We start from the raw sequence: 13508 nt of genomic DNA on the forward strand, positions 1-13508 counted from the left end.
CACACACATTAGAATGAGGATGGGGAGAAACGTTTCTGCTTCAAGATCTCCAGTAAAAAACAATCCTACTTATCTCATGAACTGTGTACACTTTAATCTGTTAGAAGGACTCTTCCATTTAATGATGACCCTTAAAACCCTGTTGTATTCAATTCCATTCACTCTAACCCAACCACATTTCATTCTTATAAATAATTTATAATCAATATTCTTCAAATGCCATATAAAGGAAGACCCCCCAAAAAAATTGGAATAATCTTCTGGAGGGCTGACCCCTTGTAGTACAGACTTCCCCCACTAGGTGAGTGTTCTAGGAACCCATCTGTATCAGTGTAGCAGCTATTAAACATTACAGGTGAGGCACAAATGATAATAAGCATGTAAGAAAGATATTTATTCATCTTTAGGAAGAGCAAACACAGAAAATGGTAACAGATAAACTAAGATCAGAGAAACAAAATTACACAACTTGGTACAGAGGGTTGAAAACAAATTCTCTAGTTAATACAACAAAACCCACTTCAACTACATACCACACTGTCCAGTTGCTCTTAACCCTGTGAAAAAGATGTAGTCCATGGATATCAGACATATATAGAAAACTGGATATGAGAACTAGACTCAATAAACATATTAACAAGGACCAGGATTAAGAGTTTTATAGAAAAAGAAAATTAATAAAGTTTTTACCAAGAAGATTATTAGGGAAAAGGTAACTTGAAAATTAAAAAAAACATTTAATTTCTTTTATGTGGAAAACTCGGTTCCCAGACTTCACATATAACTATCTAATACTCACCATCATCTTATAATTGTCATCATTATTGACATTCTACAGATAGGAAAACTGGGGCACATGGAATTTAATCAACTATCCAAGGACACATAGTAGGCAATGAAGAACAGGCATTCCACCTGGCTGCTGTGGCCATACTATTAACTTTTCCCACCACTCACGCCCAGGACATCTGCAATGTAAAAACAAACAAGGAATCAATTGTGATGGTCCAGTCAGCTGTGTGTGCTGCTTATCCTGCACTTTTATGTAACAAAATGTTTTGCACCACTAGTACTGCAGGAACTCCACATCAATGCAATTCAGATGGTCTTTACCATTGGATACAATTTAGAGCACATTGCTCTCAGAAACACAACATCCTCTGTGAATTTATTGTTGTATAGTAAAGAGAGAAGAGGAAGAGGAAGAGGAGAATTGAGGATTTGGAGCAGGACTGGTGGGGAGAAAATCAAAAGTAGGAGGAGAGAAAAAGGTACAATCATGAGGGAAACTCATTCCTAGACAAGAGGAAAGTCAGGAAAGCAGGTAGAAAGGGGCAGTGAGAGGTCACAAAATTCATAAGCTATTCAAAAAAATCAAGAAAAGAAAAAGGGTTAAGAATTTACAAACACTTAGAGAAAAGAAAATAAGAACAATAACCACCTGGATGACACAATGCTTAGAAATAAGAAACTCAGTAAGTATCCAAATCATAAAAAAGTTAAGGGGTGAAGAGTGAAACAGCAACACGAGAGGTTTCCCATTAAACAGAACATAAAGCAACAGGCCACTGGCTTGAGAAGGTAAGGCAGGCAAGAGCATAAATTATATACAGTTGAAAATAAGGAGTTGAACATTTCGTTTTCAAAAGAAGATCATTAATAAAACTGCGTCACAGACAAGGCAGAAAGAATTAGACTGTCAAAGAATAAGGTTTTGTTAAAGGAATAAATGAAATGCATTTGTCAGTCCCTTGGCTCGGCTTCCCAATTGTGGTAGATGGTACTGCTGTTCCCAGCCATTTCCTTCCACTGCCCTTATAAAAAGAGGATTGTAGATTTTCACCCAATATCATAGGGCCACAGGGCATCCGCCCTCTGTACACAGTACGCCTCACTGACTAAGTGGCACCCTGACCTGCTTGGGCACTGCAGTGTGAGCTCAAGGCAACACAGGCCGCTCCTCGGCAGCAGTCCCACCAGTCCTGCTCTTCTGTTTTCCTTACACCACAAGAGATTCCAGTCCTAACTGGAGACTCTCTCTTCCATCTGGGTCCTGGAATGACAAACACACACCACAAAATCCCAGGACCAGGCTGCCCTCAGTTGTCAACACGTGACATGAGAAGAATAAACGTTTGCTTTTGGTAGTCACTGACATTGTTGTTGTCTCTGCAGGAAAGACAAATATTACAGACTCCATTCCTCTCCCAAACTTCTAACAGACCATTCCCACTGCAGTGAAGCCTGGGGCATTTGGCCCTCCCTCTTTCTCCCCTTCTCTATGGCTGCTGTCAACCAAACACTGGGTAGTGGGTAACTATAATTTTGTATTTTTAATTATCATCAGCTCTCAAAATTATATAAGCCTTGGCCCCTCCAAATCTAGATCTGACTCTCATGGGAACAAAAGGGAGGTATTTATTTTAACTTGACTATTTCACAGATGAAAATAAAGCCCTGACAGCTTACCAAAATTTCTCCAAAGGCCATACTATTTATAGAGGGCAAGGTCAATTCTGAAACTTCAGTCTTTAGATTTTCATTTTACATGATAATATACCATTTCCTCCCCAAAACATACAGTTGTTATTTAAGGTATTTATACTAGCTTTTAAGTAATGAAGATACAACTTTCATTCTTTAAGTAAACTTATGTACTAGAGTCCTTCTTTATTTCTTAAAGATTTTATTTATTTATATTTTAGAAAGAGGGAAAAGGAGAAAGAAAGGAGAAAGATATCAATGTGTGGTTGCCCCTCATGTACCCCCAGTTGGGGACCTGGCCCCCATCTCAGGCATATGCCCTGACTGGGAATGGAACATGAGACCATTTGGTTGGCAGGCCTATGATCAATCTGCAGAGTTACACCAGCCAGGGCTCTTCTTTATTTTTTAAGTAACAAATTCTTATCAATAGACAATGAATATTGTTTTTAAATAATCTTGAAAAATAAGGAGCTCCTACCCTTTGGAAACAGCATGGATGGAACTGGAATGCACTATGTTAAGTGAAATAACCCGGGCAGTGAAAGACAAGTACCATAGGATCTCACCTATAAGTGGAACCTAATGAATAAAACAAAAAAACAAAAAATAGAACCAGAGACTTGGAAATAAAGAACAAATGGACAGTGGCCACAGGGGAGGGGATAGTGAGAGGGGGATAACAGGGGAAAGAAGGGGAAAGAGCAAGCAAAGGAACTCACATAGAGGATTCAGGGCATGGACATTATGGGAGTGAGGAAGGCAGGGTAGGGGTGAGCAATGGGAAAGAAGGTGGGACAACTGTACCTGAACAACAATCCTTTTAAAATAGGAAAGAAATGAACCTTATTAAACATGTGTGATGTGATGCTAATACTAACACTACCCCTCTAGTTTTCTGTTTAAAAAAACAGGATATTCATTTCTTTCTCACTAAGGCTTAGAGTTACTTTGTCAATTAAATGAAAAAACAAATGTAACATTATTCATCAATTATCAAATGTGTTTCATTTACATTTTGAATTTTTAAAAGCATTGAGTCTAGTTTACAGAGAAAACTTGTATAGAGCCAGGCTTTTTTTAAATAAAGCGTGAAAAAGGAAGCATATTTTGAGTAATAAGATGAAGCCAGCAATATTTCCCAAGAGATCTTCAAAGACAAACTATAATCCTTCTTAGAGAGTTACCCATCTAATAAAACTCTAATGAAAAGGCAACTCTATACTGATTTTTCCTTTACAGGTTGGAGCCAAATCCACAATTCAGAAGTGACACACTTACACGCCTTCCTCAGGTCCAAAGACACAGTGGTACTGCTGCACCACAGAGCAGCAGACTGCAAATAAGTTGCTGCACGACCGAGTTTCATTGGGTCAAGTGTGATTATTCATGAAACTATTTTTATGTCTGACACTTAATTCTCTGTCTTCACTGTCACCTTGAACTTCCAGACACTAGTTAATTCAGGTACTATTCTAGAAAGTATACACTCACAATCTTTAAAGCCATGCATTAATTAAAGCCTAACTTGAGTGACTGTTTCCTTTCTAAACAGACATGTGCTTCCATTGGCTTATGTTGCTCTGAGACTTTGTTGGCCACAAGTCACTCAGAAATGACCTTTCACTTTTGACAATGTTCATCCTAAGTCCTCCAAAGCCAATGATCTGTTACAGAGTAGATTTTTCCTGGATTTAAAACACTTGTGTTAAAAAATATTTGGGCACCAAAAAAAAGAAAGAAGAGACACTTCTCTTTTGACAACCTGAATTATTGTCAGAGAAGAAAGAAGCTTGTTGAACTTTCCATGTAAACTTACACATAGAATCATTTCCATTATTAGACCATATTAATTGTTCAATAACTGATTAAGCCCCAAGTTTACCAAACCAACTATACAGTTTACTACACTTGATTATGTATCAGACTGTTTTAAAGCCAAGAAAATGTGACAAAGCTAATGCATTTTTCAATTAACTGCAATAATTGAAAACTAAGGTCAACTCACAAAATGTCGCTTCTTTGTTCTGACACCATCTCTGACTCCACAAATATTTTTAACACAACAAAATTTTAAATATTCTGTGACTTCAACAACTATATCTGACATTAAATAAACGTACTAGGGATTAAATGAATGTCGAATGTGGGAATGATGAACTATGGAGTAGCTGAACTCCATGACATGGAAATTATAAGTGTCCACATTTTCAGTGAAGAAACAGATGTACAAGGAGTTGAAATAGCTTATCTGATATCACTCAGCAAATAAAATTGGCATTACACTCTGAAGAAAATGACCTGACTATAAATTCACTTTCATCTCTGGAGCACACTAACATATAATGTGAAGTTGATAAAGGTTACTTATTCTTTCAAGTGATAGATACATTCTACTTTTTTCAAACTTTGTTCTAGGGAATTTAAAATGTACAGGAAATAGAATTGTGTAATGAATATCTATGACCCAATGCCTAGTCCCAATAACAATTAATCCATCATGCTTAACCCATGCCTCAATTCACTACCCACAAACCAGAGTATAGATAAGCAAGTCCCAGTCTCCTGATTCTATCTGTAACTATTTCAGAATGGATCCCTTAAAAAAAAGGATTCTTGTTTGTAAGGTCATGACAATACAATTATTTCACCTATAACATTAATTCCCTTAAGAATATCAAAAAACCTCTTGGTGTACAAATTGTATATTGCCTGTGAATTAGGAACCAAATGAGGTCTACACATTGTGATTAGTTGGTCTACTTTTTCCATTGTTTTAATCCATCATTTCTCTCCATCCTCCTTTCTCTTTGCTGTGTGTTGAGGAAACCAGGTCAAAACACAATCTGAGACAACTGTTTTAGTTCTTCACTAGCCACAGGAACCTTCCTTTTAAAAAAAGTTCATTTAAGTATCTTTTAAATCATCTACATATCTTGAAATAATCAGAGACTCGGAGAATTCAAGTGCAGTTAACATTAAGAAAATGTATGAATCGAGGTTTTTCTTTCTTGCTATTTCCAAAACTTAGATCAAGTTTTAATCCAAGCACTCACTTTTGTCATCCTTCAAAAGCATTTACACAACCATGCTAACTTTGCATAAATGGAACAAATAATATATAGATCAGCGGACATGTAGAAATACCTAAGAATAAAATAGTAATGCAACTTTACTACTCAACTGAAAAAGGAGTAGAAAAGTTAAACCCAAAAGATGTACAACAGGGGCCAAAACTCAGGTAATATAATGGAGACACTCAGGACATAACTGGCCACAGTGCCCTGTGTGTGGTATTTAGCATCACTGATTTAATAACAATTTCTAATTTTCATTCTATGTTTCATCCCCCCAAATTTTGCCTCTTTGGTATTAGAGTTTACTTTAAAATTAACTTGACATGTAAAAATATAAAATAAAATAATGAAAACAACTTGGCATTTTCATTTCTCACAAGTGTAGTTAACTTCCAGATAAAATAAACAACATGGTAATAGTAACACATAACAAAAGATGACCCATTACAATTACTTGAAAAGAACAGCTTGGGCTTTTCTTTAAAATAAAGAGGCAACAGTGCCCCACACACTCCAGATTATTTTATTGAAACGAAAGGGCATTTTGATTTGTTGTATAATATATGTTTCCTCAGGAAACACATAATATTGAATGGGTCAAAGCTCCTCAGAAATGAAAAATAAAACCCTTTAGAAAAAAGATTGACAAATTGGCAATGACACTTTTCTATCTTTGTTTAAATAACACCCAACCTAGATGTTTATTTGTTCCAACTAGCTTTTCCTTATTATCACTAGAAATCCATTGCAGCATATATAAGAGCTGCAGTTTCTCATTCTTTCTCACCTTCTTTTGTCATCTTTGGACAAATAACTGGGAGGACACATTTTGACCAGCACAATTCTCAGCCCTGAGAAGGACCCTCACACAGAGGTAGGTACATGGAAACATTGTATGAAGTCTTTCTACTTTGAATACTAAACTTTTCATTTTTTTAAAAATGTTTATTGAATTTATTACAGTAACACTGGATAACACACCTATGTACATTTCAAGTGTACATCATTCTATAATAATAATTCTATATAATTCTACAATACATCATTTGTATATTGCAGTGTGTGTTCCCCTCCTGCTGCCATGCCCCCTCCCATCACCACTGTCCCCCTTTACCCTTTTCTACCTCCCCAACCTCTCTTTCCCTCTGGAAATCACCATACTGTTGTTTGTGTCTATGATGGGAGTGTTTTTGGCTTAATCACTTTGCCTTTTTCACCCAGCCTCCCAGTCCCTTTCCCCAATAAATCTATCAGTCTGTTTTCTGTTCCTATGAATCTGTTTCTCTTTTGATTGTTAACTAATCCTGCCCATCAGATTCCACATATAAGTGAAGTCATATAGTATTTGTCTTTTCTCTGACTGGCTTATTTCTCTTAGCATAATGCTCTTCAGGTCAATCCATGCTGTTCCAAAAAGGAAGATTTCCTTCTTTTCTACAGTGGAGTAGTGGTCTGCTGTGCAGATGGACCATGGCTTTCTGACTCCTTCACCTGTTAATGGCCACTTAGGCTGCTCCCAAATCTTGGTGATGGTCATTCATGCTGCAACGAACATAGGGTGCATATATTTTTTTCAAATTCACGTTTTGGATTTCTTTGGATATATTCCCAGAAGTGGAAATGCTGGTTATGAGGCAGTTCCATTTTTATTTTTTTAGGAAACTTCATACTGTTTCTACGGTGGCTGCACCAGTCTGCATTTCTACCAACACTGTACCAGGGGTTTTTATCTGCACATCCTCGCTAGGACAGTCATTTACTGATTTATTGATGCTGGCCATTCTGACTAGATATTTCACTGTGCTTTTAATTTGCCTTTCTTTGATGATTAGTGATGTTGAGTAACTTTTCATATACCTGTTGGCCAACTGCATGTCCTCTTAGGAGAAGTGTCCATTCAGGTCTTTTGCCCATTTTTTAATTGTATTTATTCTGGGGTTTTCTTGTGTTGAGTTTTTAAGTTCTACGTAAATATGGGGTATTAACATTTTATCAGAGGTATTGTTGGTGAATATGTTCCCCAATTCAGTGGCTGTCCTTTCATTTTGTTGATAGATTGATGTATGAAAACTTTTTAGTTTTATGTAGTCCCATGTGTCAATTTTTCTTTCTGTTCTCCTCCTCAAGGTGATATATTAGAAAAAATATTGCCATGAGAAATATCTGAGATCTTACTGCTTAAGTTTTCTTCTAGACCTTTTAAAATTTGGACTCCTACATTTAATCCTTAATTCATTTTGAGTTTATTCTTGAGAATAGTGAACAAACTACCTCATTTCATTTTTTTCACAAATTTATTCAACTTTCCCAACACCATTTACTGAATACATTTCCTTTCACTCACTGTATGTTGTAGCTGCTTTTGCCAAAAATTAGTTGACCATAAAGGCATGCATTTATTTCGGGGGTCTCTATTTTGTTCCACTGATCTATATATCTGCTTTTATGCCAGGACCACTCTGATTGGTTCCGAAACTTTTAAAGATATCATTTTCATGGGCTTTTAGAGAACATCCATTTTTCACTAAAATAATATGTGACTTACATGAAATTTGGTAAGTCATAAAATCCATTACATCTTGTGAAATTCTACATGTCAAAGGAAAGCATTTATGTCAGCACTTAGGACAATTAATCCAGCCAAATTACACAATCAATCAATTCTTCCCCCTGATGTGCCTTAACATTTTTTTGAGTTTCATAATGACCAGAACATTATCAAATAAATCCTAAGAGAATTGAATTGAACTACAGCACATGTTTATTCTGAGTTTTGACTTTGTTTTTTAAATGTTATCCAAGAATGTGTCAGAGGAAAAGTAATACTTAAAGAAAAAGCTATCTGCAGGTATAATGGAATATTCAGTGAAATTTGTTCCTAAGATTCTTTTAGGACTTGTTCAGTCAACACACTCACCTGATAGGTAGAGCTGACTACTAGAAAGCCAGTCTTCACAGACATGCATGTACTGCTCTCCCAGAACACAGGCTATCATGAACCTGAAATTCGTTGTAAATTTGAAGCTGATTGAGAGAAAAACACCTGAACGTATCCCCAATTCTGCCTTGGTCTTTGATGTACATTATACGTAGTTTTGGAAGTAACTTGAGATTGCTTATCATGGAATAAAACAACTTAGTAGAATGTTGTTAAAAATAGGATCTATATTACATGACAATTTTTCCTTCAACTGCAGTTTACCCATGAACAACACAGGGGTTGGGGGTGCCAATGCCCCACAGTAGAAAATCCAAGCATAATCTTTGACTCACATGTCATCATTCAGTGTCTGCAGACTGATTTATTTTTGGTCACTCATGTATACTAAATCTGTGAATGCTCAAGTCCCTTATATATACTACGGTGTAGAAAAAGGCAAACAGTTGGCCTTCTGTGCCCACAGATTCCCAGTGAGAAGATCAAAACCAGTTTCAATCTTCAGTTGGTTGAATCTGTGAATGCAAAACCTAGGGATATGGAGTGCCCACTATACATTTACTGGAAAAAAACTCAATATAAGTGGACACCTGCAGCTCAAACCTGTTTTGTTCAAGGGTCAACTGTCTTTGAAATGCACCCTTTTTCAGACTTGAACATCGAGATATTTTGTAATAGGCACCGCATTACCTTATAAATTGGTTTTAGAGGTATTACTATAACTAAATCATATATTTTAAATTTTATTTCTTGGTGAAAAGATTAAGCCAAATAAAAACCCTCAGAGACTAAATTATGGCGACTACCACAGAGAAATGGGGTGGAGGTGGCAAGACAGGGTGAAGGGGGCCAACTGCAAAGACATGGAAGGAGACTGACTTGGAGTGGTAAACACACAGTACAGTACACAGATGATGTCATATGGAATTGGACACCTTACACCTATATAATTCTGTTAACCAATGTAATACCAACAACTTCAATACAAATATATAAATAAATGTTTCTTGAGACATCTCCATAGTAAGAAAAAGACTCACCTTACAAGATAATATATGAAAGAAAAAATCTTACTCATAAAAGCTCTGTCAAATAAAGCATTTTATGAACAACTTATTGCCATTATCTCCTATGTTTAGCTTACAAGTCAAAAGTGAAAATGAGTTTCATTATTTCATACTTCCACATCAGAAGCCTAATAGTATTGCTCCTTCTTAATACCTAGTCCAAAATAAAATTAGACAATCTTCTTAAAATGCTATACAGTACTATTTGTACACTGTTTCAAATACCAGTGGTTGGGACACTTTCAAAACACAAGGAGTATTGATCAGCCATTGTGCTTATTTCCAGGAGTAACAGTAAGGATGAAATCACTGTGCCTACTCTTGGGCCTCTTGGCCCTTCAAGCCTGTTTCTCGGTAAGTCTCCTTAATCACCCTTCATATTTCTCATGCAGCTACTAGTCAGATTTTTCACACTAATGATGTTAATATTCCTCATATATTAGCAGCTGTCAATCACTGTTCTACTGCTTAATTTCCACTTAAATTATACATCTAATGTAATTTAAATTGCCACACATAGCTCATGGCCACCACATGCCACTGTTTAGTTCTGTAATATCAGACTGTATTACACAGACAGGAATAGAACTGCGTACACATACATTAGCAACTTCACAAGCAGGGAAACTCATTTCTTGCAATTATTTCCAATACACTTAGTGACATTTTTGAAATAAGCTTGACTATATTCTTTACATTTTTTGAGATTTTGTTTCCTCATCTACATATGGGCATAGTTAAAACAGAAAAATTTTATCAACATGGGCTTCATGTTTATCTACATCAGAGTAAACTGACTCACTTATTAAAAATATAGTAAGCCAAGCCACATTCCACAATGAACGAGTGTCTGACAGTAAGACCCAGAAATATGCATTATTCCAAGGACTCAGGAAACATTTCATAAGCTGTAAATATTGATATCAATAAACACCTCCCAGGAGTAGAGGACTGGGTTAAGCACCAACGAGGCTTCTAAATATTCAAACCATATTCAACATTTTAATGGATAAAAAAAGCTACAAGTTTTGGTGTTCCATAAGGAATACAGTAATAGTCAGCTGAAAAGCAGGGATAGGTTCATTTCAGTTTTGGGAAAGAGATAAACTCCAGAGGAACTTCTACCAAAGAAAATGAATAAATATTAACACATTAAAGAATAAATACATTGAGGTTTTAAGTATTCATATCCTAACCGAATTGTTCCTAAGCCAAGAAATGGAAGAAATTAGCTTCCTTTTATTCCCCTGAGAGAGTAATTTTTCTTTCTAACATAGTATCTTCATCATTTCTACCAAGTTCATTATCATTGTCCACTTGTGAAAAGGAAGCTAATTACTGTGGATAAGGTAAAAGGCTACGAAAAAACAGATATTGACTACAGAGATTTTTGGCATTGCACATAACTTTTAGATTGATACCCAGGATATGCTCAGGAGATAAGGGTACTTTCAGGAAAGTAACTGTCTCAACAGTGCAAATAATGGGAAGTATTCTTCCACACTAAGGATTTGGAGTTTTTGCAGATTGAAAGACAAGTCTTGAACTTTTCAAACACCCTGATCTAGCCTTTGGATTGTCAGCACTTGGGTCAAATGCCCTTCCCAATTCAATACACTGTCACTAAGTAGGGATGGCTGACATAACACGTTCAGAGCTGTAACTAGGCATTTTGTGTTGGATTGGTGACACCAAAGAAAGTGTTTCACTGGCATGCTGGGGACAAAAGTCAGTTCGAAGAGTGGCTCACGAATGAGAAGTGGGATCAGTGTCAGCAAACCTAGGCTACCCTTTCAGAGAGTTTTGCTGTCAAGGACAGAGGTGAAGAGAAAGAGGTGACAAGAAAATGCATGGTTGGAAGGGGACTTTTTTAAAAGTGGCACATGGGCGCTAGTTATCTTGTGGGAAAACAAGCCACTTAAAAGGCACATATTGAAGTTCAGGCATAAAAAAGGAAAGACTGACAGAATCCTGAAGAAACACTTATAAAGAAAAAGGAAATATCCAAATACTTATGACTTTATGGCATGTGGCCAGTAAATCGATAAAGTTCATGTGTAACTTCCCACATTACTTTGAAGAAACAGTAGAAAACACCAGCTTAGTGGGGTGGATGAGGGCTAAAGAAGAGGAAGAGAACTCTAATTAAACTGGCACCAACTTAGAAAAGTGCAGGCTTCTGGGGAATGGCGTGGCATAAATCTAAGGCATTTGAAGGATTTGCAGGGCAACACTGAAACACCATACATTTGCAATGGAACAGGGCTTTGACCTCTGCCAACTCTGGTTAGGGACCTGCAAGTAGAATTTAAGAAAAGGAAACATTTAGGGGTTTCCTACATTTGGGCACTGGCAGTGTCACACAAGTCCCTGAAGGACCTGGGGACAGCAGGAAGGAAGTTCAGTTGTGTGTCCCATAGAGAAGAGGACTCAAGAGAATAGCACCTGCGTTTTCCTGCCTTGGACCATTTACATACTTTCCTCCATTTGACTTGCCCTCAACACAGTTTTGTATTATTTCAGCCCCCTTTCAAATGCTGCCTTCTCAGTGAGACAATCCTTCCTCTCTCCAAAACTAGTCACTCTAAATGTATTTGTTTCCTGCACTATTTTTCTTTCCAAAAACTGCAGCCACTATCCAAGGGCTTACCATAGGAAATAGCAGCACATAACATTCACTGAGCACTGCACCTAAGCCAAGCTCTGCCCTAAGCACTTTGCTAATAATGTTTCACAACAAATCTCACCGTGCCCCTAGGTCAGGGGGACTTTTGGGAATGGCATTTTCCAGGTGAAGTAAGAGAGAGGCTCAGAAAGCATTTCCCACTCACCAATCTCTAAGTAGCAGAGGCAGGGAACTGCCTCTCTTTGGGCAATTTTTGTACCTTCTAGTATCATAGCTACTTAATCTGTACACTCACAAACTGCATCTTTATACCCTTATAGCTCCTACTACAGCATATTGCACAAAGTAGGTGCTCAGTAACATATTTGACAACTTATTAGTTTCAAACTCTGAAACATTCTTGAACTCTTCAATGAGACAGGAGAAATTTTCTCCATTTGAAACTGATGCCAATGGCTGTCTCTACGATAAGCAAACGATGTGATTTAACTCCATTTTTATTTTCCTTCAGCACTATCTCAGCTTTCACTGAGCACCTAGGCATTCACAGGACAAAAAAGAAACACTCTTCCTCTTCTCTAATACAGACTTTCAAACTGTGTGACTTAGATAGATATAGTATTTTCTCTTGCTGCATAACAAATCTCCACAAACTACTAGCTTCAAAACTCCATTCATTATATCACAGATTCTTTGGTCAGAATTCTGGCCTTGGTTTGGTTGGATTCTCTGCTCAGGGTCTGACAAGGTTGAAAAACTGTTCCCAAAACTGTGTTCGTTTCTGGAGCCAAATCCTCTTTCAGGCTTGTGTGACTATTAGAAGGATTGGGTCCCTTGTTTGAGGGACTGAGGACCTTATTTGCTTCCTCTGAGCCAGGGTCCAGTCCTAGCTCCTCTTGCCCATCCACCATTTATTCCCATGTGTTCCTCTCTACAACATGGCTCTTGGCTCCAAAGCTAAGACCACAACACTTGCTGCAGGTTCAGATCTCTCGGACATCTTGTGTCTCTGACCTGTGCAACCTATTTTAAAAGGCTCACCTGGTACAGTCAGAACAGCATTGGCCAACAGAAAACAGGAATCTTGGGAGCCATCTCAGAATTCTGCCTGCCACAGAGACTGTAAGTTCTTTGGATACCCACTGAAATATTTAATTTAAATTTGTTAACTTCTTTTTTCCCACAGCCTGCTGAGAGTCAAGGAGAAGAGGGGAGACCACCTGCACCCCCTCCTCCTTCCCCTGATGACCCAGGGAGTCCTCCACCACCCCCTCCTCCTCCCCCTAAAGGCCCAGGGAGTCCTCCACCACCCCCTC

General features: G+C 37.4%; 2 long non-coding RNA genes across 6 annotated transcripts in view; one reads left to right on the plus strand and one right to left on the minus strand.

The window, feature by feature from the left end:
* Positions 1-385: 385 nt before the first annotated feature.
* Positions 386-13508, minus strand: part of LOC128625903 (uncharacterized) — a 64049-nt gene continuing 50926 nt past the window's right edge. For 4 of the 5 annotated variants that reach the window (XR_008389799.1, XR_008389801.1, XR_008389798.1 and 1 more), the window contains 3 exons: positions 13234-13334; positions 8479-8561; positions 386-968 (listed from right to left, as the gene is read on the minus strand). This is a non-coding gene — a long non-coding RNA (uncharacterized LOC128625903). The remainder of the gene's footprint in view (positions 969-8478; positions 8562-13233; positions 13335-13508) is intronic. The other variant, XR_008389800.1, reaches the window with a different exon arrangement.
* On the plus strand, positions 6362-13505 carry LOC128625904 (uncharacterized). Its single transcript, XR_008389802.1, has 3 exons — positions 6362-6435; positions 9853-9920; positions 13379-13505. It is a non-coding gene; the product is annotated as an uncharacterized LOC128625904 (long non-coding RNA).

This window comes from Artibeus jamaicensis, unplaced genomic scaffold (genome assembly GCF_021234435.1).
Source record: "Artibeus jamaicensis isolate MK-2021 breed Jamaican fruit bat unplaced genomic scaffold, CSHL_Jam_final scaffold_1031, whole genome shotgun sequence".
Taxonomy (NCBI): domain Eukaryota; kingdom Metazoa; phylum Chordata; class Mammalia; order Chiroptera; family Phyllostomidae; genus Artibeus; species Artibeus jamaicensis.